This window comes from Pan paniscus, chromosome 14 (assembly GCF_029289425.2).
Source record: "Pan paniscus chromosome 14, NHGRI_mPanPan1-v2.0_pri, whole genome shotgun sequence".
NCBI classification, from domain to species: Eukaryota; Metazoa; Chordata; class Mammalia; order Primates; family Hominidae; genus Pan; species Pan paniscus.
The window spans coordinates 61039399-61064335 of NC_073263.2; positions in this window are offsets into that span (position 1 = coordinate 61039399).

A 24937-nucleotide genomic window follows, 5' to 3' on the forward strand; every position below is an offset into this window, starting at 1 on the left:
TATTCCATGGTGTATAAGTGCCACATTTTCTTAATCCAGTCTATCACTGATGGACATTTGGGTTGGTTCCAAGTCTTTGCTATTGTGAATAGTGCCACAATAAACACACGTGTGCATGTGTCTTTATAGCAGCATGATTTATAATCCTTTGGGTATATACCCAGTAATGGGATGGCTGGGTCAAATGGTGTTTCTAGTTCTAGATCCCTGAGGAATCTCCACACTGTCTTCCACAATGGTTGAACTAATTTACAGTCCCACCAACAGTGTAAAAGTGTTCCTATTTCTCCACATCCTCTCCAGCACCTGTTGTTTCCTGACTTTTTAATGATTGCCATTCTAACTGGTGTGAGATGGTATCTCATTGTGGTTTTGATTTGCATTTCTCTGGTGGCCAGTGATGATGAGCATTTTTTCATGTGTCTGTTGGCTGCATGAATGTCTTCTTTTGAGAACTGTCTATTCATATCCTTTGCCCACTTTTTGATGGGGTTGTTTGATTTTTTTCTTGTAAATTTGTTTAAGTTATTTGTAGATTCTGGATATTAGCCCTTTGTCAGATGTGTAGATTGCAAAAATTTTCTCCCATTCTGTAGGTTGCCCAAACAGGCAAAGACTTTTTAAAAGTGGATACCCCATATTGATGGGGATGTGAGGAAATGGGCATTCTCTGTACCACCAGTGAGCTTTGGAGAAAACTGAGTTATATATACATATAAATAGCTGCAAAAATGATCAAATCCTTTGACCCAGTAATTCCATTTCCAGTAATTAATCCTAAGGGAAAAAATCAGAGCTATGCTCAGCAATTTATATATAAGAATTACATTATTTTAAAGTTAGTTTTTATTTCTATGAATGGAACACATGTGCATGTTTGAAACATAAAATAGGTTGTAAGGCTTACAATACAGCATAAGCCTCTAGTGAATATAGCAGCCCTGACTCAAGGTTCCCCATTCCCATAAGCCCATTCATCAGATTCCACCTCTCTCCACTCTTTGATGTTTCTTCTAATATGTAACTCCGTATTTTTAAATAATATGCTTACCTTGCTGCTTTTTGTTTTGCCAGTTTTAGACCCACTATGTTGATATTATTATTGGGGCCAAGATATCCACTCTCCCCTCATCATCAACCCCACTCATCTTTACTTTCTGTCCTTTCCTGCTCCCAATTTTGTTATATCACAACCTTCATTTAATATCATTATAGCTGTGTAAATATTGCATTAATCCAAGAACTGTGCTGTGATTACATGATTTCCTTTCCAGTACAATGTTTTAAGTTAATAGTTGTTATTTCTATGTAATTATCTCTAATATTTTCCTAATGTTTGCGGATGTTTAAATAGATCATATAGTCAGTCCTCCCTCCCAAGAACTTCCTAGGACTTCCCTTTCTTCCTTCTCTTGTGTTACATGAATATCCATTTTTCTTGGTCTTTATCTTTGTTTACTCCCTAGTTTGCTTAAGCACAACTTCCAGCAGCTTCCCAAAAAGAGGAACAAGGGAGATCCTTCTCTTTTTTTCTTTCACTATTTGTACGTCTGGAAAAACCTTTATTTCTTTTATAATTTCCTCATCTTTGTTTTTGATTTCTCTCTTATTAACCTGATGTTGAACTTTTTAGATTGCTCTAATATCCTTCTCTTTCCTCCGTATTCTCTTTCTGTTCTATTTTCTCAGAGTTCCTCAACTTCATCCTCCAATCCTTTTATTGAATTGTTTATGTTACTACCATATTTCTCATTCTTAAGGGCTCTTTCTAATCCCTTGATTATTTCTTTTTATAGCACCTGTGTTTGTTTTATAGATGTAGTATCTTTTATTGCTCTGAAGATATTAAATATAGATTTTTGTTTTCTTCTTCATCACCTCTGTTTTTTATGGGTCCTTTTTTATTTGTTTGTTTGTTTGTTTTTTCCTTTAATGGTGGATGACTTGCTGAAATATACAGTGTTCTTTGGCTGTACATTCACATTTAAGGCTGGCAATTCCAAAGCTGCTGATTGGAAGCTCAGAGTTCATGATTCTGACTCGTCTATCAGTGGAAGTGTGGCATGCATGGCCATGATTTGTCCACCGATGAGCGAATTTGGAAGATGTTTAGCTCTGAAGTAAACAAGGCTTGGTGAGAGAGCAAATGTTACAATCTGGGGATCCCAACTCTAGAAGTGTTATATTTCTCCAAAAATTATCTAATTCCCTGCTGGAGGCGAGGGAACTTTGTGAATACACATCATACTCCTAGCAGTGGGACAGTGGGAGATCACTGATGATTCTAAATATTGGTGGAGTTTCATTTAATGGCCTGCTTTCAGCTCTGTGCCCTCCCTACTCCCTGCCTTCTATAGTACCTTTGTAAGTACTATGATACCTAGTGTGACTAGGAGAAGGAAGACAGACAAATTGACAGCAGGGACAGATGAAGTGTAGAAACTAAAGGAACTGTTAGATTACTGGAATGAAGTGGCATACTCTTCAGAATAGATGGGGCTGGAGTCTTCTGCAAGACCAGTATAACTTATTGACACTTAAGGTTTCCTAAAGATGAATCCTACTCTTAGGACTAACTCTGGCCAACATAAGGAGATAAAATGTTGTAAGCCGGATAAAAAGTACCAGACAGCAGCCTCACATAGAGTGATATTGCTAAAATAAATCTTCCTGGTAGCTGGTCTGAAGCTCACTGTTTTTGTGTATTGAATTTTAGCCTATTTTTATAGTCATGCATTCCCATAAAGACACTTATTACAGACTGCAAAGACCTGATTATGAAGAGTAGTTACAGAAAATGAATTATGCAAAGGAAAGATCTTACATTCTTAATACAAATACTTGTTAACAAATATGCAGCAGAGAAACAATAGGCTAAAAACCAGCTACTATCTTAAAAATAAATGCTTATTATTCTAAGAAATGTATTGTTTACAAATAACCTGTATCATCTGGTAAATTTATGTGAATGACATCCCACAACTTCAAGCAGATGAAAAGGGTTTAGTCCATGAGGGCTTTAGCTTGTGTCATCACTGGGAGGGAACGAAGAAATGTCTCTCCACATTCTTTCTAGACTCTCGGTTCAAGTTAGGCTCATGTCAGGATTAAGAAAATTTCACTTCTCAAGCTACTTTGGTATAGTGCTGAAAGAAATAAAGTCAATTGTCCATAAGGTGAGTTCAGAGATGGCTTTGACATGACCTAAAGGATTTGGGGTCCCAACTTCCAGTTTAAGGATGGTGCTTTCTTGCTGCAGATAGCTGAAAAACTGTTCTACTGAATTTCTCTTGCATTAGTCAGGGTTCTCCAGAGAATAGAACCAATAGGAGATACACAGACACACACACACACCCACACCCACACACATACACACACACACACGCACATGGGAATGTATTGCAAGAATTCTCTCACACGATTATGGTGGCTGAGCACCCCACAACTTGCCATCTGGAGAACTAGCAAAGCTGGTGATGTAATTCAGTCCAAGTCTGGAGATGATGGTGCTAAGTCCCAGTCCAATTAGCTTAAACAGAGAGAGAAAATGCACTCTTATTCTTCCTTTTTATTCTGTTTAGGCCCTCAGTGGATTGGATTATGCCCATCCACATTGGTAGGGGCAATCTTAACTCAGTCTACTGATACAAATGCTTTCTTCTGAAAACATACTTATGGACATACCACAGACATTATGTTTTACTATCTGGGCATCTCTTAGCCCAATCAAGTTGACACATAAAATTAACCATCTGTGTACATGTGAGAAGTTCTATAGTGTACAACTCCAGGGAGGTATACTTAGTACAAACTCCAACAGATACCACATAACAATTCAAATATTGATTAGATGTAATGCCACACATCTACTTATGCATATACCTACCCATATCTAACCATGCTTATATATTATAGTTAGAATAAGTGGTTAAATTATCTTATGGAATGCCTTTCAATCCTCATCAAGGTTATAAATAGGTACCCCTCCTGTGTGCAAACATGGAATCCTATACTTACTTTACACTGTTAGTAATTATTTACCTATTTATACTTCTGTCTGCTTAGTTCTGAAGGCAGGTATGAGTTGTGATAAATCATTATATACCCTATCTAATGCCTAGCACAGTGCTAGGTACATAGCAGATGCTCAATAAATATTTGCTGCATGAAGGAGTAGCTTACAATGTCTTTACGAAAAGCTCCTTAAAAATCTTGCCTCACTTCTGATTCCTGCTTCTAAATCACCTGGGGTAAATATAAAAGTGCAAAGGGAGTGAAAGAGTAGAGAAGGGTCAAATTGTCAAAATAAATGAACTCTTTTCATGTACCTAAACCTATTTTTGGAACTCAAAAATTGAAAACTACAACTCTATTTATTAAAATATTTTGAAAGAAGTTGATACAATCACTTAGCAAACAGTTTTTACTTTTTTTTTTTTTTTTTTTTTTTTGAGACAGAGTCTTGCTCTTTCTCCTAGACTGGTGTGCAGTGGCGATCTTGGCTCACTGCAACCTCCACCTCCCGGGTTCAAGCGATTCTCCTGCCTCAGCCTCCCGAGTAGCTGGGACTAACAGGTGCACGTCACCACCCCTGGCTAATTTTTTCTATTTTTAGTAGAGAAGGGGTTTCACCGTATTGCCCAGGCTGGTCAGGTTGGTGTCGAACTCCTGAGCTAAGGCAATCTGCCCACATCGGCCTACCAAAGTGCTGGGGTTATAGGCGTGAGCCACCATACCCAGCCTACACTCTTTTAAAGTTTAATTAACATAGCCAATGAACTAGTAATTCTAACATAGCCTATGAACTCTTGCATATGTGCACAAGGGACATGTACAAGAATATTTATTGCAGCTTGGTCCACAACACCTGATAAATGAAAACATCTGAGTGTCAACTGAGAAGAGAATGCTAAAATAATGGAATGGTGAGTGTTCTAAAATAAACTAGCGCTGCATACAACAATAAGGGTCACTCTTAGAAACATGGGGTGGTTCATTTTATGTGTCACCATGGCTAAGCTATAAAGCCCAGATCTTTGGTCAAAACCTAGTCTAGGTATTTCTGTGAAGCTATTTTTATATGAGATTAACATTTACAATCAGTAGACACTATGTAAAGCAGAGTCCCCCAACTCCATAATGTGGGTGGGCCTCATTTAATCAGTCAATGCTCTTAAGAGCAAAGATTGAGGTTTCTCACAAAAGAAGAAATTCTTCCTAAAGACTGCAACATAGAAATCCTGCCTGAATATGACTCCAAAAGCACAAACAACAAAAGCAAAACTAGACAAATGAGATTATATCAAGCTAAAAAAATCTCCTGAACTACAAAGGAAACATTCACCAGAGTAAAGAGACAACCTCTGCAATGGGAGAAATATTTGCAAAGTACGCATTAAATAAGGGGTTAATATCCAAAATATATAAGGAGCACAAACAACTAAATAGTAAGAAGTCAAATAATGTGATTTTTTTAAATGGGCAGAAGACCTGGATAAAAATTCCTCAAAAAAAGACACATGAATGGCCAATAGGTATATGAAAAATATTCAGTGGTATCTGTAATCATCAGGGAAATGCAAATTAAAACCACAACGAGATATAACCTTACACTTGTTAGAATAGCTGTTATCAAAAAGATGAAAGAAAAAAGGTGTTGGTGAGGATGCAGAGAAAAGGGAAACCTGTATACTGTTGGTGGGAAGGTAAACGAGTGTGGCCATTAAAGCAGTTTGGAGATTTCTCAAAAAATTGAAAAATAGAGCTACCATATAATCCAGCAATCCCACTAATGGATATGCATCCAAAGGAGATGAAATCAGTATATCAAAGAGATTATCTTCACTCCCATGTTCATTGCCTCATTATTCAAAATAGCTTAGATATTGAATCAACCGAATTATCCATCAACGGATGAATGAATAAAGAAAATGTGGTATATGAACACAATAGAATACTAGTCAGCCTTAAAAAAGAAGGAAATCTTGTCATTTGTGACAACATTGATGAAACTGGAGAACATTGGCTTGAGAGAAATAAGCCAGGCACAGAAAGACAAATATCACATGATCTCACTTATATATGGAATTTTAAAAAGTCAAATACATAGAAGCAGAGTGGAATGGTAGTTACTAGTGCCTGGTGGTGGGGGCAGTGAATTGTGTGGATGTTGGTTGAAGAACACAAAATTTCAGTTAGACAGGAAGAATAACTTCATGAGACCTATTGTACAACATGGTGACTATAGTTCATAACAATATGTGAAAATTGCTGAGCAAGTAGATTTTGAGCTTTCTCATTACAAATAAGTATGTGTGGTGATATATATATTAACTCAATTTAGCCATTTCACAATGTATACATTTTTCCGAACACTGTGTTGTATACCATGAATATATACAATATTTGTTAATTTAAAACAAATAAAAAAGAGGAAAAAAGAAATCCAACCCTGCCTGAGTCTTCATTTCCAGCCTGCTGGCCTGGCCTAGACATTTTAGACTTGCCAGTCCTCACAATTGCATGAGTCAATTCCTTAAAATTTATCTTGCTCTCTTTCTCTTGGTCCCTCTCTCTTTCTCCTATTGGCTCTGTCTCTGTGGAGAGTCTTGACAAATACAAAACATAAACATTGGTGCAAAAAAGCATATAAAACTGAGTATAGCGGTACTGCTCTACCATAATTAGAAAGGTCAAATAGAGGGAAAACTAAACAATATAATGTTAGGAATATATACATATGTGGAAAAATTATCTTAGAAAGGAAAGGATAAGCACAAATGCATAAATGCATATTATTGCTGTGCATGGAGTCAGGGGAAGTGGCTTCCATTTTGCATGTGTTTGGTAAAGTTCTGCTTGTTAAGTAGGGTGATAGGTTCATGAGTAGTTTATTATTATGCTTTATATTTTACATGTATATTAAACATAAACTTTTTATAAAGCAAATATTTCTTTAATAAAAAATCTTATAGGCGCCTATAAAGGAACGTTGTACTGGGCTTTTTTTTTTTTTTTTTTGGCTTAGTGACAGCTTTTAACACAAAATATTTCTTCCTGGAAGTCTCTCTGTTCCTTTTTCTTTAGTAACACTCTTTCCTCTTTTATCCTTGTCCCACATGTATTTTTCACAGCTTCTAATCCATTAACCACTCTGACATATGGATTTAAATGCCCTTCTTATTACACTCTATAGGATCTAATTTCTCTGGGTCCAATTTTCCCAACTCTGTCTCATAACTGGTAGCTTTTTCTATAACCTTTATTTTCAACCCCCTCATGTGGTTGTAATGCCATTCTCCTTTCTCTCATCTTGCCCAGACTCTGAACTATGTCCCGGGAGAGTGCGGTATCATCCCCTGTTGCCTCCTTCAGCTTTGATTACTTCTCCTCTTAACCTTATTCTTTTGGTTAAGCAATTCTTCTTGCCCAATAGTTTGCATCTGTGCCCTTAAGTTTCTTTCCTTCAATTCTCTCTTTGACCTTCTCTAATCTGGCTTTTACCCACTTCACTCCATTGAAATACAGAGCTACCAATTACCTCCTCCTCGGGGGCTAAGCCTCCTGGCCTCTGTGCCAGCCTTAGCCTCCTTGACCTTACATCTGCCTTTGATCTTGTGAAACACTCTCTCTGGGTCAATTGATGGCTCCCACAAGGGCCAGCTGAAGCAGCTGGCTGTCCAGGGCATGTTGCATGCAGCAAAGTAGCTCCCAGCTAAAGGGGGGAGCTTTGAGATGAGAATCAGTTTTTCATTTGAATGCTGAATGAAGGATTGATCGAGTACGCTGTAAGTACCTTGAGGAAAGAAAGAGCTGCCAATGATTAGAAAATGCAGACCTTCTTTCAAATAATTTTACAGCAATTTAACAAATAGGAGTATAAAATAAAAATTCTGAAGGAATTTGAATTGAGTCCAAAGTTCACTGTAATAACTTGTCCCTTTTTTTTCCTGAGTAGCATATTTTAGTTTTATAAGTAAATATATGAGCAGCATATTTGGGGTTTCTGTTTGGTTGGTTTTTGCTTAGATTTAGAAAGAGCTAGAAATAATATTTTCTTCTCTAAAATCACACTTTAAAAAAATTTTCTCTCGACCCTTATGGTATGTTATCGCTTATTAAGACTGGATGTATTATTTATAGTACAGTCTGAGTATCCATTATCTAAAATGATTGGGACCAGAAGCATTTCAAATTTTGGGTTTTTTCAATTTTGGAATATTGCATATACATAATGAGATATTATGGGGATGGAATATCAGTTTAAACATAAAATTCATTTAAATTTCATATATATATACTGGATACACGTAGCCTGAAGGTAATTTTATACTTTTTTCCTTTTTTTTTTTTGAGACAGAGTCTCACTCTGTCATCCAGGCTGGAGTGCAGTGGCACGATCTCAGCTCACTACAACCTCTGCCGCCCAGGTTCAAGCGACTCTCCTGTCTCAGCCTCCTGAGTAGCTGGGATTACAGGCACCTGCCACCATGCCTGGCTAATTTTTGTATTTTTAGTAGAGATGGGGTTTCACCATATTGGTCAGATTGGTCAGGCTGGTCTTGAACTCCTGACCTCATGACCCACCTGCCTCGGCCTCCCAAAGTGCTGGGATTTCAAGTGTGAGCCACTGCACCTGGCATTTTTTTTTTTTTTTTTTTTGTAGAGATGGGGTTTTGCCAAGTTACCCAGGCAGGTCTCGAACTCCTGAGCTCAAGGGATCCACCTGCCTTGGCCTCCCAAAGTGCTGGGATTACAGGCGTGAGCCACTGCGGCCAGTCTATACAATATTTTTAATAATTTTGTGCATGAAACAAAATTTTGACTGCATTTCCTCTGTGACTCATCACATGAGGTCATGTGTGAAATTTTTCACTTGTGGCATCGAGTCAGTGTTCAAAAAGTTTTGGATTTTGGAGGATTTCAGATTTTAGATTTTTGGATTAGGGATGCTCAACCTAGGTGGTGGTTTGAATTTGCACGCATTGATAATCTGCCCTTGGACGTTCAAGATAGCCTCTCACAACATATCTCCAAATCACAACTGTTGATTTATCTTTTTTTTTTCTTTTTTTTGAGATGGAGTCTCGCTCTGTTGCCAGGCTGGAGTGCAGTGGCACGATCTTGGCTCACTGCAACCTTGCCTTCAGGGTTCAAGTGATTCTCCTACCTCAGCCTCTGCAGTAGCAGGAACTATAGGCACACACCACCGCGCCCAGCTAATTTTTGTATTTTTAGTAGAGATGGGGTTTCACCATGTTGGCCAGGATGGTCTCGATCTCTTGACCTCGTGATCTGCCCGCCTCAGCCTCCTAAAGTGCTGGGCTTACAGGCATGAGCCACTGTGACTGGCCGATTTATCTTTCTAAATTTATGCAGTTTAGTTGAACAGGACCCTTTGCTCTCCCTTATGCCTTTGCTTTCCCTCTTTGGTAGCTCAGTTCCTACAGTTTTTGTCTGCATTTATTTTCCCCCCAACTGAAAGACTTCTTTGCCCTCTAATTTCCACTGGTCAAAATTCATTTCATTATTTGACTAGCACTAGTACTCAGTTTGTACCTTCTCTGACCTTATTTTGTTTTGTTTTATGTACTTGTCATATTAGTTCTCTAACTCTGTATTTTGAAATACTTTCAAACTCACAGAAAAGTTACAAAAATTATACTGAACATACACCCTTTGCACAGATACACACTAACATTTGCAATATTTGTTGTACCTTTTCTTTTCTCTGTATGTGTGTTATGTATAATATTTCCTTTCTGAACTTCTTTTGAATAGGTTGCATATGTCATGCCCTTTTATTCCTTAATATTTCAGTGTGTATTTCCTAAGAATAAGGCTATTCATTTATGTAACTGTGGAGATTTAACAATGATATATACCTTTTAACAACGCAGTCTATATTCCAACTTTGTTCATTGTTCTACTAAAGCCCTTTATGATATTTGCTTTTACTTTCAGTGCAGAATCCAGTCTAAGATCACATGTTGTATATAGATTGCATTTATTCTAAGTTATGCCATATATCACTGCAACTAGTAAGCTATCTGGGAGTAGTCATATTAAGAACATATAAATATCCTGCTCTTCATCACACTCTTCTCCATAGATTTAGCATCCATTGATGATTCTTGCCTGAATCAATCTTTACTATGATAATTGCAAAATGGTTAATTTTCAACTTCACTATCCCATCCATATTTATCTGTCTAAATTAACCTGTAAGGAAGGGCCCTCTTCTTTCCCATTTTTATTTACTATCTAATTATTTTCAGTATAGACTCACAGATTTCTATTTTCTTTAATGAGTTATGCCCTTATTTACATTCATGGTTAAAATCCTTCTGTATTTGGCCAGTGAAAAGCTCTTCAAGCTGGCTTGTGTATCCTTTCAATATGTCCATAAATGTTTTGATTACTTCCTTACTTTCTGGTATAACAGAATGGTCCAGGCTCATCTTGGACCTTCCCTGCCCCAGCCCTGAAAGAAGCCATTTATTTATTGGCATCACACACATTATTATAAAACCTGCCATATGCCAGGCACTCTGCTAGGCTCCACAGATATGGTGATGGGCCATACTAGACACTGTGTTTTTCCTAATGGAAGTAGATAAGACAGACATTAATTTTTTTCTTTCCCCATGCCTCACACTCATTTACCCCGTGTTTTGTGAAGCACACGAATTTCTTACCAATTGGATTAAAAGGTATTGGAATGAGTCTTAAGTTACCTTCTGATAACCTCTAAATTTCTCTCTTGTCTAAATCTAGGGCAATGTGATCTTGCAGTCCTATAAGAAATAACTCTGACTCAAAGGCCATATTTGGCTAGCAGAGAAGGTTGTTGTAGAGAGCTTCTGTCCTAGGATTGGAGTCCATTTCAGTGTCTCCTGCTCACCTGCTCCAGGGCCCACTGAAAGGCACGATGCTGGGGTAGAAGACACATCATGTTGGCTGTTAGGAACACAGGGCATTGGATCGAAACTTTAAGGAGGAGAAAATAATGCCCAAGTCAGAGATCTGGGTTACTCAAGACCAGCATTGTTGAAAACCACAGCTTCCCCAGTCCCATATTGCATGATTTTCCATTTTGCCCCATGTGCTACAGTCACATAGGCTTTCTTTCCATCCCTTGAAAAAGCCAAGCTCCACCCCACTCCACCCCACCATACCACGGCCAAGAGTCCCTGTGCTCTCGTGCACACTGTGCTCATCTTTCACATTTATAGCAGCTATTTCTGACCATTCCACCAAGACCCTTGTGCACCCTGTTCATTCCTTTAACATTACCTTTAGAGTCAGCAATACAGAACCTTGAAGAACATAACAGGGAGCTTGGATTTTTATTCAAGGGCAATAGACTTTGAAAAAAGGGAACCATCATAACATTTAAGATAATTGACTACAGATGTACCCCTCTCACTTGAGCTAAGAAACTTAACAACCTAGAAGAAAATGTTAGTACTCTCACCTCTATAATCTAGAAGGCTTGCTTGCAATCTGAAAAACTAGAAATGAACAAATCATTGCACACACATTCAAAATAAATGAAATGTCCCATGGTGAGGCTCTAAGCAGAACCTCCTGTCTTATTTAGGGATGCTACTTCCTGCTTTGGTCATGCTGTTTGAAAGTTATTAGTGTGACTGGTAGGTATACCTCAGGGACTTTTGAGAATGTAATTTACAACATTTAATATAGATGAAATGTGAATGCTTTTCATACCCAGTTGTGCATAGCTGAATGCTTAAGGGTGGAGTGCTGAAAAAGTGTATTCGTGCTAGCAATGCTAAATCATAAAGACCTTTCTTTATCTCCATAACCCTACCATCTTCTCTTATTATCTGGAAAGTAGTGGGGGACAGCAAAATGTTCCAAAAGAAATGGTATTTTTGGAGTCTTTTAATCATCTAAAATTTGGGAGTTTGGGATCTTTAAAAAATGTTATCAATTAATCTGGAAACTGAACAGTAAAATAATCAAATTTTGATTGCTTTAGTCACCTACAGATAAAAGCATCTATTGCTAAGATTTGAGGGATTTGCTCTTTAAAACATTAGATGAAAAAAAGACTTACATAGAATTTTGTATTATTATTTCAATTATAAAAGCAATACACAAAATAAGCTGGTATCTTAAATTGCAAAAATAATGAAATAAGATAAATTTGCTATAATCTCACCATCCAAATGTACTAGCAACTATTATCATTTTGATATGTGAATGAGAGAATTAGGGTCAGCCTGTAAAGAGAATTCTACAATCTGACTTTTGTCCTTAATTTCTATTCTGAGCATTTCACCTTGTCATTAAATAATCTTCAAAGCCATATTTTTAGTGCCCACATGTAATTTCAGCCTGGGCATACACCTGACTTATTTAACAACTTCCTTGTCTTTGCAAATGTACGTTGTCCCCAATTTTTACTTATGATGAATAAGGTTGTAGATTTCTGGTTTTAAAAATGTCAGACTGATCACACACACTTTAGCCCTCTGCTTCCCCAAACCCTGCTAAAATACCAGAAAAGGGGCATTAATCCACAAGGAAAAAAAGATAGTGCAAGAGGAGATCTCAGCAAATTAAAGATTTCAGTGTATTTTTGGAAGATAAAAATAGAAGAGACCTCAGCAAGTTAGAGATTTTAATACATTTTTTGGAAGACAAAGAATAGAGAGGAGTAACTGACTCAGTAGAAGAAGGCTGCAGAGGGGTGCCAATGAGAAGCCAACAAATTGGTACTAATGAACACTGAGAGGCACAGCTCTTTAAAATATTTTGCAATCTCTTCCCTATAAACAACCCTTCTAAATATCTCTCTGCAATACCTAGTTAGGAGTGACAATGCATTTCTAACCTTGATCAAATTATGAATCCATAAGCTCTCACAGGGCCATGTGTGAAAGGGACTGAATCAAGTAGTCAGAAGAAGGAAGACAGTTGTTGGTCACTGGTGATTTGGGGAGGACGTTTATTTATAGTACACAGTTGAAAACAGGGAGTAGGTGCATCTTGCACTTTCATCTTCACCCACTCCTTATCCTTCACTATGCAATTTCTGATGAGTTCTCACTTTGATTTATAAAGCCACAACGTGCCTTTTCAGAATAAACACATATTCCAGTCTATAACTCTCTGGAATTTCATTCACTAGACCCCAGCTGTAAGCCCATTGCCCTTTTTCTTGTGTGCAATGTAGATTCTATATATCTCGTGTTATTCTGTGCATATATTGAAAATGCTTGAACATATAATTTATTAAGTCATGGCAGGAACTATAAGTCTTTTTATATGACTTCCAAAGTAGCCCACCTTATACCAGCAAGTTTAATAAAAACTTCTGATGGACAAAATAAGTAGCTCTTATTATATTCAAATATGGGTGCTTTGTTTTTTTGACACTTTTCCCTGGTGTAGGTAACACCAGACTTGAAGACTTCTTACCTCCATGCTATCATAGCTCTTCTATTACTGCATTTATCACTTCACATTGTAACTATTTGTTCACAGAACTGTCTCATACACTATCCTATGAGATCGCTAGGGTCAGAAACCATATTTGTATTCCTTCAATACACATTTTTTGCACCTGCTACATATCACACAGTGTAATAGGAATAAGAAATACAATGATGAACAAGATAAAGTAAACATGGCTTACTTAGGCAAATGTAATGTGGTCTGAGCCCCAGCCTCATGTATTAGTTAGCTGTTGCCACAGTAATGCTATATAACCATCCCAAAGGTCAGTGGCTTACAAGCATTCATTCTCATGCCCATGAGTCTGCAGGTTCTCTATACTTTGCTTGATCTTGGCTAGGCTCCAGTGGGAGGTTCTACTTCAGACTGAAGTTTCTCTGGGCATGGTTCCTCACTGTGAGTTGGGTTCAGGCCAAAGACACTTGTGTGTTAATTCTGGGGCACAGGCTTCTCAGAGCATGCTCTCTGCCTGGTGGATCGCTAGAGCACAAAATGTCAAATACATTAGAAGCCTCTGCCCCATGATGTCCATTAACTTTCCATTGGCCAAAGCAAGTCCCATGACCAAGCTCAATGTCAATAGTGCAGGAAAGGCCCGTTGTAGGAAAGTACTGCAAAGTCACATGATAAAAGATATAGATGTATAATTCTAATATAGGGTTGGTGTCAAGAATTGCAAAAGATGGGCCAGGCATGGTGGTTGACACCTATAATCCCAGCACTTTGGGAGGCTGAGGTGGGCAGATTGCTCGAGTTCAGAAGTTCGAGACCAGCCTGGGCAACATGGTGAAACCCCATCTCTACTAAAAATACAAAAATTAGCCAAGCATGGTGTGCATGCCTGTGGTCCCAGCTACTCAGGAGGCTCAGAAGGTCAAGGCTGTGGTGAGCCAAGATCACACTACTGCACTTCAGCCTTGGCAACAGTGAGACCCTAAGAAAAAAAAATTGCAAAAGATGATTCAACCTGCTGCATTAGATTACCTTTTATTGGTTACAGAATACAGAGTACATTGTACTCTGTAATGTTCCTCTTTAAATACTCATTGCATTTACAAAGAACTGGCTCAGTATTCATTGCGCTAGTCTTCTGTAAGCTTTATAAACATAGTGATCCTGTATGTTTTATTCACTAATTATTCACCAAGTTATCCTTTACACGTAGCAGATGCTCAATAAATTAATATTGCATTAAATTGAATTGGTAAGTGTTATGACTGGGAAATGCAGAGAGCTAATAGATAATACAGAATAGAGGTTCTTAGTATCACCTGCTCCTTAGAATCAGCTGGGTCCAGTGTGCTGGCTCTGAAAAAAAAAATTAAAGGAAAAAGAATCACCTGGGGAACTTTCACGACTCTCTACGTCTGTGCCTCACCCAGGATAATTAAAGCAGAACTTCCTGGTCTAAATTACCAAAAGTGGAGCCTGGGCCTTGGTGTATTTCAAATGCATACAAGGTGATACTGATGTGCAGCCAGGCATGAGAATCACCGACCTGGGGACAACTTACTCAGATTTGGGAAGACTTCCTGAAGGAAGCAGTAGTTAAGCAGAGGCTACGTGTGAACTGTTAAGTAGATACTGGGCCCAGGAGGGGCTGAGGGTAGGTAGGAGGGGTTTGTAACTGAGGAAGTTGACTGTGCAGATGCACTGAGATAAGAGCGAGCTCCTTGCCCTGATGTCAAGATCACAGTATGCTAAGTGAGGTAGAACCTAATAAATGTTACTCTAGGCAGAATTCTTAGATAAAACGACCAGAAAAGCTTAGGATTTCAAGGGAAAACTTCCCGACCAGGAGGCAGAGGTTTCTCAGGAAAGGCTCTGCCCAGTTTGAGTAACTTCCCTTGGCGGCTTGCCAGGGTGAAGCTTTTGTTTAGCACAGCTTTTGCCCGAGTTTATTTTTGTAGCTGCTTTTGTTATGCTGAACTCTTTCCAGCTATTCTTTGTTTATGTAACTCTCTAGGCCGCCATCTAATTTCTAGGATATGACAATCTTTCCACATAACATTTTTGTTCATGATGACTGCTGACTTATATTTTAATATTAAGCAGGCAGAGTTTTTTTTTTCAAATATCAATATAAGAAATATTTATACCAAAAACATTTCCGCTTTTTAAAACTCTGGTTCTTCAAGCTACACTTCATGTAGCTCAATATTCTCCTTCTACAGTTCCATATGAATTCATTTCAGATTCTTTTATCAGTAAAAGCTTGTTGTTCTTGTCAAAATGACTTACTTTCTTACATTTGATAATGATAAATATTTATCCATCATGTTTTACTTCTTGTCTTATTTTCCAGGAAACTCAAAGCTAAAATTGCAGAATTCAATATTAGCCCAGGTTGGAGAATGTCATTCTCTTTCCTAAAAGATTTTAATTCTTTTCTTTTGTCTTTTGCAACTCTATGTGTGGCTTCTACAGTAATCTACCTTAAATACTTTTTTGAAGCAAGATTACAGATTACCAGGTAAATTACTCAGGCTTATTAGTTGCTACGGCAAATACCAAGACATATGACTCATTCACTGTCCAGGAATTTTCAATCCACTACATATTCAGAGACAAATTTTCTCTACAAATAAATGTGTTAATGAAAGGCTTACAATTTTTAGGCCTCAAATTATCTCTGCAATAGGCCTAAAACTAAACGTGTGTTTTCTTGTACTCTTAGATGTTATAACTATTTTTTATTAAAATTTCTCCAAGCATGTACTGAATATTCTTTTCTAGAAAGACATATGTACAGATATACACCCATGTACAAAGGTAGACCCAGTTGATATTACCACCATAACATTGTGAAGGCTGACAAATATGAAATGTTTATTTGTAGCAGTTCCATTTGGAAGGTACATGACACTAACAATAAAATAGTAAATGCATAATTGCTGTCTGATGCCTTTTTGCAGCTTTCCAGAGACAATGGCATCAATTGAAATTAAGTAATTTTGAACCCTCTCATTTTGCAAGAGAGAAGAAAATCTAAGAAAACTGAGTACTCTAAGGAAGATATGAATACAGAATTAAGTAAAACAGGGACTTTCCAAAGATAATTAGGCCATTCCAGATCCCAACATAAGGAGTATCTTCCCATCCACCTCCTTCCAATAAAAATCACAATTTTTAAAAGCCCTTTAAAAAGTATTTCTTGCCACAGTTCTACCTTCTGAATCCAATTAGCAATTGTATCACTTCATTTTACTAACATCTATTAATCTTGAAAAACAGAACTGGCATTCTATCGACCTCTTTCTGGTCTGTATTTATAAGGGAGAAAGCTTCTTACTTCTATTTACTAGCATGAAAGAAAAAGAGATTTAAGGCAAGACACTTGGCATAGAAAACTCATAAACTTCCACCTAAATAAGCAGTTATAGAAGAGCAGATGCATCTAGATTGCATTGGTAAACAGTTCTCTGTTATAGACCAATCAATAAAGTTAATGCTAATTGTAATGTACTTTTGTCAAAATTGCACTTCGTCTTAATTTCTGATTTATGGCATTTTCCATATAGTACTTCTGAAAATCTGGAGCTTATTGCAATCAGTCGCTGCTAATGGGAGACTGACAGAATTGAAATAACATTCTAACCTGAGTATTCAGATATCACGTTCAATATTCCTGTTGATTCAGAAAGAACTAATGTTTACTAAGCCATCCCCCAACTGCCCCAGACTTCCTGTAACAGCATAAAATACCAGTGAGTCAAGACCAACAGGTCTTGACCCCAGCCACATTTATAGAAAATACCAGAAGCACTTGTCTCAAGAGATAATATCCTTTACAACTGCCTATAGAAATATTTACAATGCATTGTGGAGTGCATTGATCATTTTGTTCAATAAATTGTGCATTTATAAAATAGAACAAGAATTAAAATTCAATTTTACTATTACAAGTGAATGGTTCTGTGGTTGTTCCTTATATGTCAGGTCCTAGTCCTTGGGACAACAGAAGAACTATAGGATCTATCCCATGTTGTTCTAAAGAAATTGGAAAGTTTCAGAGCTTCCTGCTTCATCTACAGTAGAAGAATCCTGCCAGATCCTTCTACTACCCAGTATCATGTCAGACTACTGCAAGGCACCAGCTTGTGCTGGGCAGATTTTTCTTTCTCCAATCTTTTCCTCTCTCTCACTCCCTCTCACACTCTCCCTCTTCTTCCCCCTGATCCTTTCCCACTCCCCTCCCCTTCTTCCTTCCCTCCCTGGCTCCCTTTCTTATTCTATTTATAAACTATCTGGTTCTCATTTACCTCTATAAACATTTTTGCCTAGATAATTCACATCCTTTGGGGGGATTTAAAAAACTTAGCAAAATGCCAGGTTCTGTACTAAGACATTTATAGAGGAGAATCTAATAATTTTCTATAGCTGTTCTTCCCAGCATGGTATGAAAATGCATTCAGTAGTTTAATTTTCTTTTCCTTCTTGTTGCCAGAATTATTTATTGCTGAAAATTGAGGAGTTGTATTATAGTTATTATTTCTTTTGATTGGTTTAAAATTTTAGTTTGATAGAAATCTTAAAGAAAAAAAACTCACAAAGTTTAAATGTGGTTTGGAAAGGCAACAGAGGGATTTGAAGAGAACAGATCTGATGAAAAAGAAAAATGTTTTAGCATTTTCAACCATCCAGAGTAGAATCATTGAAAATCAGGAAGTCTCAGAAGGAAACTCAACAAAGTAAAAAGGTTTTATAAAAGAATACATAGCTATTTCGAGAGTTGTGTTGGAAAGGATAAGGTGATATTTTTTATCTGAGGCTATAATGAAAAGACCAGAATTACAGGTGCGATGCCTCTGTGGGAATCAAATTTTTTCCATGGAAACAAACGAGATTTCCTTCTTGGCTAAACGCCTTGAAAAGATGTGGAAATACAGAACTGATCATATAGAGTTGATTCCATCACAATTTGTGGAAAAACAATATGTAACAAAGGACCAGTGTTACAATGTTAATTGAAAACAGTCCCCACAAAATAATCTGGATGACTAGAGCTGAAAGTTTCCCAGGCTATGACTATAGACAAATGACAACTGACATGAAATAAGCAGAATACAGCACAACCTTTTTTTTTTTTTTTCCGATACAGAGTCTCACTCTGGAGTTCAGTGGCACGATCTCGACTCACTGCAACCTCCACCTTCCAAGTTCAAGTGATTCTCCTGCCTTAACCTCCTTAGTAGCTGGGACTACAGGCGTGGGCAACCACTCCAAAATTTTTGCGTATTTAGGAAAGATGGGGTTTCACCACTTTGGCCACGGTTGATTTCAAACTGCTGGTCTCAAATGATCCACCCGCCTCGGCCTCCCAAAGTGCTGGGATTACAGACTTAAGTCACCACACCTGATCGATTACAGCACAATCTATTCATCCTTACTATCTGTGGAGATTATTCTACCATCCATTCTGTAGCCATGATTATTGTCAACAGCCTAAGTGAATATGAACGGACAGTATCTTGTGTTGAGGGAAACACACAGGGACTGCAGGTGAGCTTTACCTCCTCTGTTCTTCCACTAACTAGTCAGTTGATGTTGAGGAAGCCCTATAAGCTCCCTGTCTCTTTGCTTCTTATTTTCAAGTAGGAATAACAATTCTGTCTTCTCTACTGCCTTACTGGATTGTTACTGACTATCAAATGATATGAAAGAAGTAGAAGAAGTTTAGAAATATTGAAAGCACTTATAAACATACAGCATTATTAGTATTCGTTGATCAAAGTTGCCAGAGTTTATTCTCACATTTGCTCTGGGCTTAGCTTTTATAGCAAAATATGCCTTTGATAGTAGGTTTATTGTCTTCCAAACTTTATATCAACACATTCTTACTTTAAAAAGAGCAAATTGAGATGGTTTTTGGAAAGGGGGACTTCTCTTTTGTTCTTGTCTTACTGAAAGTGCAAAAGTCCTATGTAGAGTTTAATTTTTATTTTTTGTGAGTACATAGTAAGTGTATATATTTGTGGGGTACATGAGATACTTTAATATAGCCATGCAACGCATAATAATCTTATCAGAGGAAATGGGGTAAACATCCTATCAAGCATTTTTCCTTTGTTACAAACAATGCAATTATATTCTTTTAGCTACTTTAAAATGTACAATTAAATTATTATTCACAATAGTCACCCTGTTGTGCTATCAAATACTAGGTTTTACTCATTCTATGTTTTTGTACTCATTAACCATCCTCACTTCCCCCCAACCAACTGCCAACAACCCTTCCCAGCCTCTGGTAATCATTCTTCTACTCTATATCTTCATGAGTTCAATCGCTTTGATTTTGATGTTTCCACAAATAAGTGGGAGTTTGATTATAAAATGCCTTTTTTTTTTTTTTTTTGAGACAGAGTCTGGCTTTGTCACCAGGCTGGAGTGCAATGACACAATCTCAGCTCACTGCAACCTCCACCTCCTGGGTTCAAGTGATTCTCCTGCCTCAGCCTCCCAAGTAGCTGGGACTACAGGTGTGTGCTACCACGCCTGGCTAATTTTTGTATTTTTAGTAGAGACAGGGTTTCACCATTTTGGCCAGGATGGTTTCAATCTCTTGACCTCGTGATCCTCCAGACTCAGCCTCCCAAAGTGCTGGGATTACAGGCGTGAGCCACCGTGCCTGGCCTATAAAATCCTTTCAGGTAGTCTTCTTTGGGTTTAATCTTCTTAGTGTTCTACAACCTTCTTGTACTTAAATATGGATACTTTCTCTAGGTTGGAAAGTCCTCTAATATTACCCCTTTGAATAAACTTTTGACCCCTATCTCTTTCTCTACCTCTTTTTAAAGGCCAATAACTCTTAGATTTGCCCTTTCAAGTCTATTTTCTAGACCCTGTAGGCATGCTTTATTGTTTTTTTCTTTTGCCGCCTCTGACTGTATATTTTTAAATGGCCTGTCTTCAAGTTCGCTAGTTCTTTCTCCTGCTTGATCAATTTTGCTATTAAGAGACTGATACATTCTTCAGTATGTCAAATGCATTTTAGAAACTTTAGAATTTCTGCTTCTTTTTAATTATTTCAATCTATTTGTTAAAATTATCTGATAGAAATCTGAATTCTCTTTCTGCGTCATCTTGAATTTCTTTGAGTTTCCTCAATACAACTATTTTGAATTCTCTGTCTGAAAGGTCACATATTTCTGTTTCTCCATAACTGGTCCCTGGTACCTTGTTTAGTTCTTTTGGTGAAGTCATGTTTTCCTGGATAGTCTGGATGCTTATAGATGTTCATACGTGTCTTAGCATGAAACAATTGGGTATTTGTTGTAGTCTTTGCAGTCTGGGCTTGTTTGTGCCCATCCTTCTTGAGACTTTCTAGATATTCAAAGGAACTTTGGCCCCAAGCCCAGTAATGCTATCATTCCTGCAGACTTATATAGGTACTGTGTTGGTGGTCTTGGATAAGATTCAGAATAATTCTCTGGATTACTAGAGACTCTGGTTCTTTTCCCTTACTTTCTCCCAAACAAATGAAGTCTCTTTCTCTGTGCTAAGCCACCTGGAACTGAGAATGGGGGACACAAGCACCACTGTGGCCACCAACACTGGAACTGCACTGGTTCAGACCTGAAGCCAGCACAGCACTGGGTCTCGCCCAAGGCCTGCCGTAACCACTACCTAGCTACCACCTATGTCCACTCAAGTCCCTAGGGCTCTACGATCAGCAGGTGGTAAAGCCAACCAGGTTTGTGTCCCTCCATTCAGAGTGGTGAGTTCCCCTTGGCCCAGGGAAGGTCCAGAAATGCAGTTTGGAGCCAGGGATTGAAGTCAAAAACCTTAGAAATGCATTTGACGTTCTATTCTACTGTGGCTAAGCTAGCACTCAGATCATAGTACAAAGTCCTTTCCCCCTCTTCCTTCTCCTTGCTATAGGAAAAGAGGCCTCTCCTTGTGGCTACCACTGCCACTAGCCCACAGGAGAGGTTCACCAGGCCACCACTGATATTCACTTAAGGCCCAAGGGCTCTTCAGCTTGTAGTGAATGCTGCCAGAGCTGGCACTCACCCTTCAGAGCTGTGGGCTCCCCTCTGGTTGAGGGCGGGTCCAGAAATGCTGTCCAGGAGCCTAGACCTAGGCTTGGGAACCCCAACAGCCTGTTTGGTACCCTATCCAGCTGCGGTTGAGCTGGTACTTAAAGTGCAAGACAAAGTCTCCTTTATCTTTCCCTCTGCTTCTCTCAAACAGAAGGGGCCTTTCACCATAGCCACCATAGCTGGGAATGTGCTGGGTTACATCTGAAGCCACCGCATCTCAGAGTCTCACTTAAGGCCCATGGCACACTCCCTGGGTATTGCTGATTATTCAGGGCCCAAGAGCTCTTTAGGCAGCAGGCTTCCTTTTGGTCCAGGGAGTGTTTCAAAATGTTGTTCATGAGCTAGGACCTGGAATGGGGACCTCATGACTCTGCCCCGTGCCCTACAGTGGCTGAGCTGGAATCTAACATGCAAGACAAAGTCCTCTTTACTATTTGCTCTCCTCTCCTAAAGCAGAAGGGAAGAGTCACTTTCATTTGCTGCAAGCTGCACTGCCTAGAGTTGGGGGAGGGATGGCACAAGAACTTCCTTAGCCTCCTCATCTGGTATCTCCCTAGATCATGTGCCACATGGCTAGGTCACATGCCACTAGGAGTTGCCTAGGAATCAGTGTGTCCTAGGACTGCCTTTCAAGTTTACCTAGGACCCAAGGCCACTTTGGCCCATGGTAGTGAGGCTTGCTAAGAAACTCAACTTCCAACCACTGGGATGGGTGATTTCCCTCTGGCTAGTTCTGGTCCAAATGCTCCCTCCGTGTTTGGGCACCAGCTGAGCACAGCAGGGCTCTGTTCTCCACTGTGACAGGGCAGCACTAAGTTCAATGCAAAGTGCCCCAGTCACTGCGCTTTCCCTCCCCCAAGTGCATAGACTCTCTCTCCACACCACATGGCCACTGCCAGAGGATGGGAGAGGGGTGGCATTATTGATTCAAGACTTTTCTACCCTCTTCAGTGCCTCTTTCAGCATGAAAAGTTAAAACCAGGTACTGTCATTGCTCACCTGATTTTTGGTTCTTGTGATGGTGCTTTTTTGTGTGTAGTTAGTTGTTAAAATTGAGTGTTCCTGCTGTGGGGGATGAAGAGCAAAGGCTTCTATTCAGCCATTATGCTCCACCGTCTCCTATTGGACAGATTTTTATTTTCAGTATTCAGCAGACTTTGGAAAGAAGTTCAAATTCAGAGGCAACTTTTAAGTCCCCTTCGCAAGTTTTCATTGGTGATGTTAACACAATATTATACCACCTGCATTGATAAAGTCTTGATATTCCCTTACATTCATGTCACATGCACATTGCACTTAGAGAGAAAGCAATACTTCCTGGGAAAAGCGAGCTGGTGTGGCTTCCTGAAAAAAGCCACCTTGATGTAATTACCAAGGGTATGGTCTTAAATATGGAGATTGGAGAGTCAATAGTCAGTACATCCAGAGTTAATCAAGCACAGGGAAATAACTCACACCAATCCAATTCACAAGTCTGACATTAAGGAATCCAGAATGCCAATGTATTCACTTATGATAAAAAATATAAGGCTCCATTGATGGATCTGGGCAGGCCAAGGCTCACTGGAAAGTTACCTGATGGATATAGAATTAGAAGCTTATTGCCTGAGCCAAACGGCTGCTGTGGTCAAGTCACCAGAGTACTGAGGAATATGTGTGCTGCACAGGCCAGGTCCTTGGGCCCACAGCTCAGGACAACCAGTCTTCTGAACATAGCTAGAGATGGAAAGTCTATATTTTTCCACTGTGCCCTGCCATACTGTTGATCAATCAGCTTTAAGACTTTTTAAATTTCCTTTTGCCATAAAAATACTTTTTCCTTCAAGTTTGGCCTAGATGGAAGATATTCTGCCTTTTTTAAGATAATCATATATCTTTGCTCTGATATGTTAAATGTTTGTTTTATAGAAACACTTGGTGGATAATCTGATTTTTATGTCCAGATTATTGGGCTGCACCTCATTGTTGTCCCAGGTAACATCAGCAACAATTCTTCCTCACATCTCCTGAGCTTTTCCTACACTCTTAAACTTCTAGGCCTTTGAGCATGGTTTGGGTTGGAATGTCACCATAATCAATAAACTCCTGTGATACTTCAGTGCACCTTTAAAAGTTCATTCCTCTGTGCATACTGGGTAGGCAGAGGCTGGTGTTCACTGTAAAAGAGCTACTTCGCCAAACTCAGTTATATTGTAGGGCTTAAGTCACTTTGCTTGGGTAGCCTTTCTCTCCGATGGAGAAAAATAGAGTAGAGCATCCTGTTTATTTTGTAAGAGAGACAACATTGATACAAATTTCCAAGGAACCATTCTAGTTCCCTGGTCAAATAGTAGCTGTGGGGCCTCCTCTTGGCTAGGAAGATTTAATTACACCAAATTTTAAAAGTTGCATTTTATCAAATAAAAATGTTATGTCACTGATTATTGTAACACTTTGAGATTCAAGGAGCTACTCCAACCCAGCCACAGTGAGCTACATTTGTAATTGCGGCTGGCATTTACTGAGAGCTTTCTATGTGCAAAGAAGTGTATTAAGCATTTTGCATGCATTTTTTCATTTATTCCTCACCGTGAACTTACGATGTGGGTGGTTTTAATTATTCCCATTTTATAGTTGAGGAGACTCATGATAAGAACAAACACATGATAAGAGGCAAAGCCAGGACGTAAACCTACTGGTGAAATCTGAAACAGTATAGTGACAAAGGAGTCTTCCATTTCCAACAGGTTTTGTTTTTCACATGGAACTGGTCTCTATAGTATACCTAATCCTCATTGCAAAGATGGGTCTAGATGTTCTACAATTGCTAAGCATTTTGGCAAGATCTGTGCAAATAAAAGGTTAGGAAACATAGAAACGTAGACTGTTGATATAGAAATTGTGCCAGGCACTCCCTGGATCTGCTATGGTTCCCAATAGATGACTTTCTTAGCTGCCACAGAGCCATAAATGAAGCGCTGGGATCTACCGTTCAATGCTTTGAGCCCTGTGAGGATAGTGTCACACAACTGGGAAGTAATAAGATTTGAACTGAAAAAGGAAAAAAGACATAATTTTTTAAAATGTCTTATGTTTTTAGAAAACTCATAGTTTCCTCATAATTTCCAGAATATTAGATGTTTGCTGGTTGTATATACAGTCATACATCACTTGACTAGGGGTGTAGGTTCTGAGAAATGAATCATTAGGTGATTTTGTCATTGTGTGAACATTACAGAGTGTACTTACACAAGCCTAAACGATATGGCCTACTATAGACCTAGGCTATATGGCATAGCCTATTGTTCCTAGGCTACAAACCTGTACAGCATGTACTGTACTGAATACCGTAGGCAATTGTACACAATGGTATTTGCATATCTAAAGATATCTAAATATAAAAAACATACAATAAAATACAGTTATCTTAT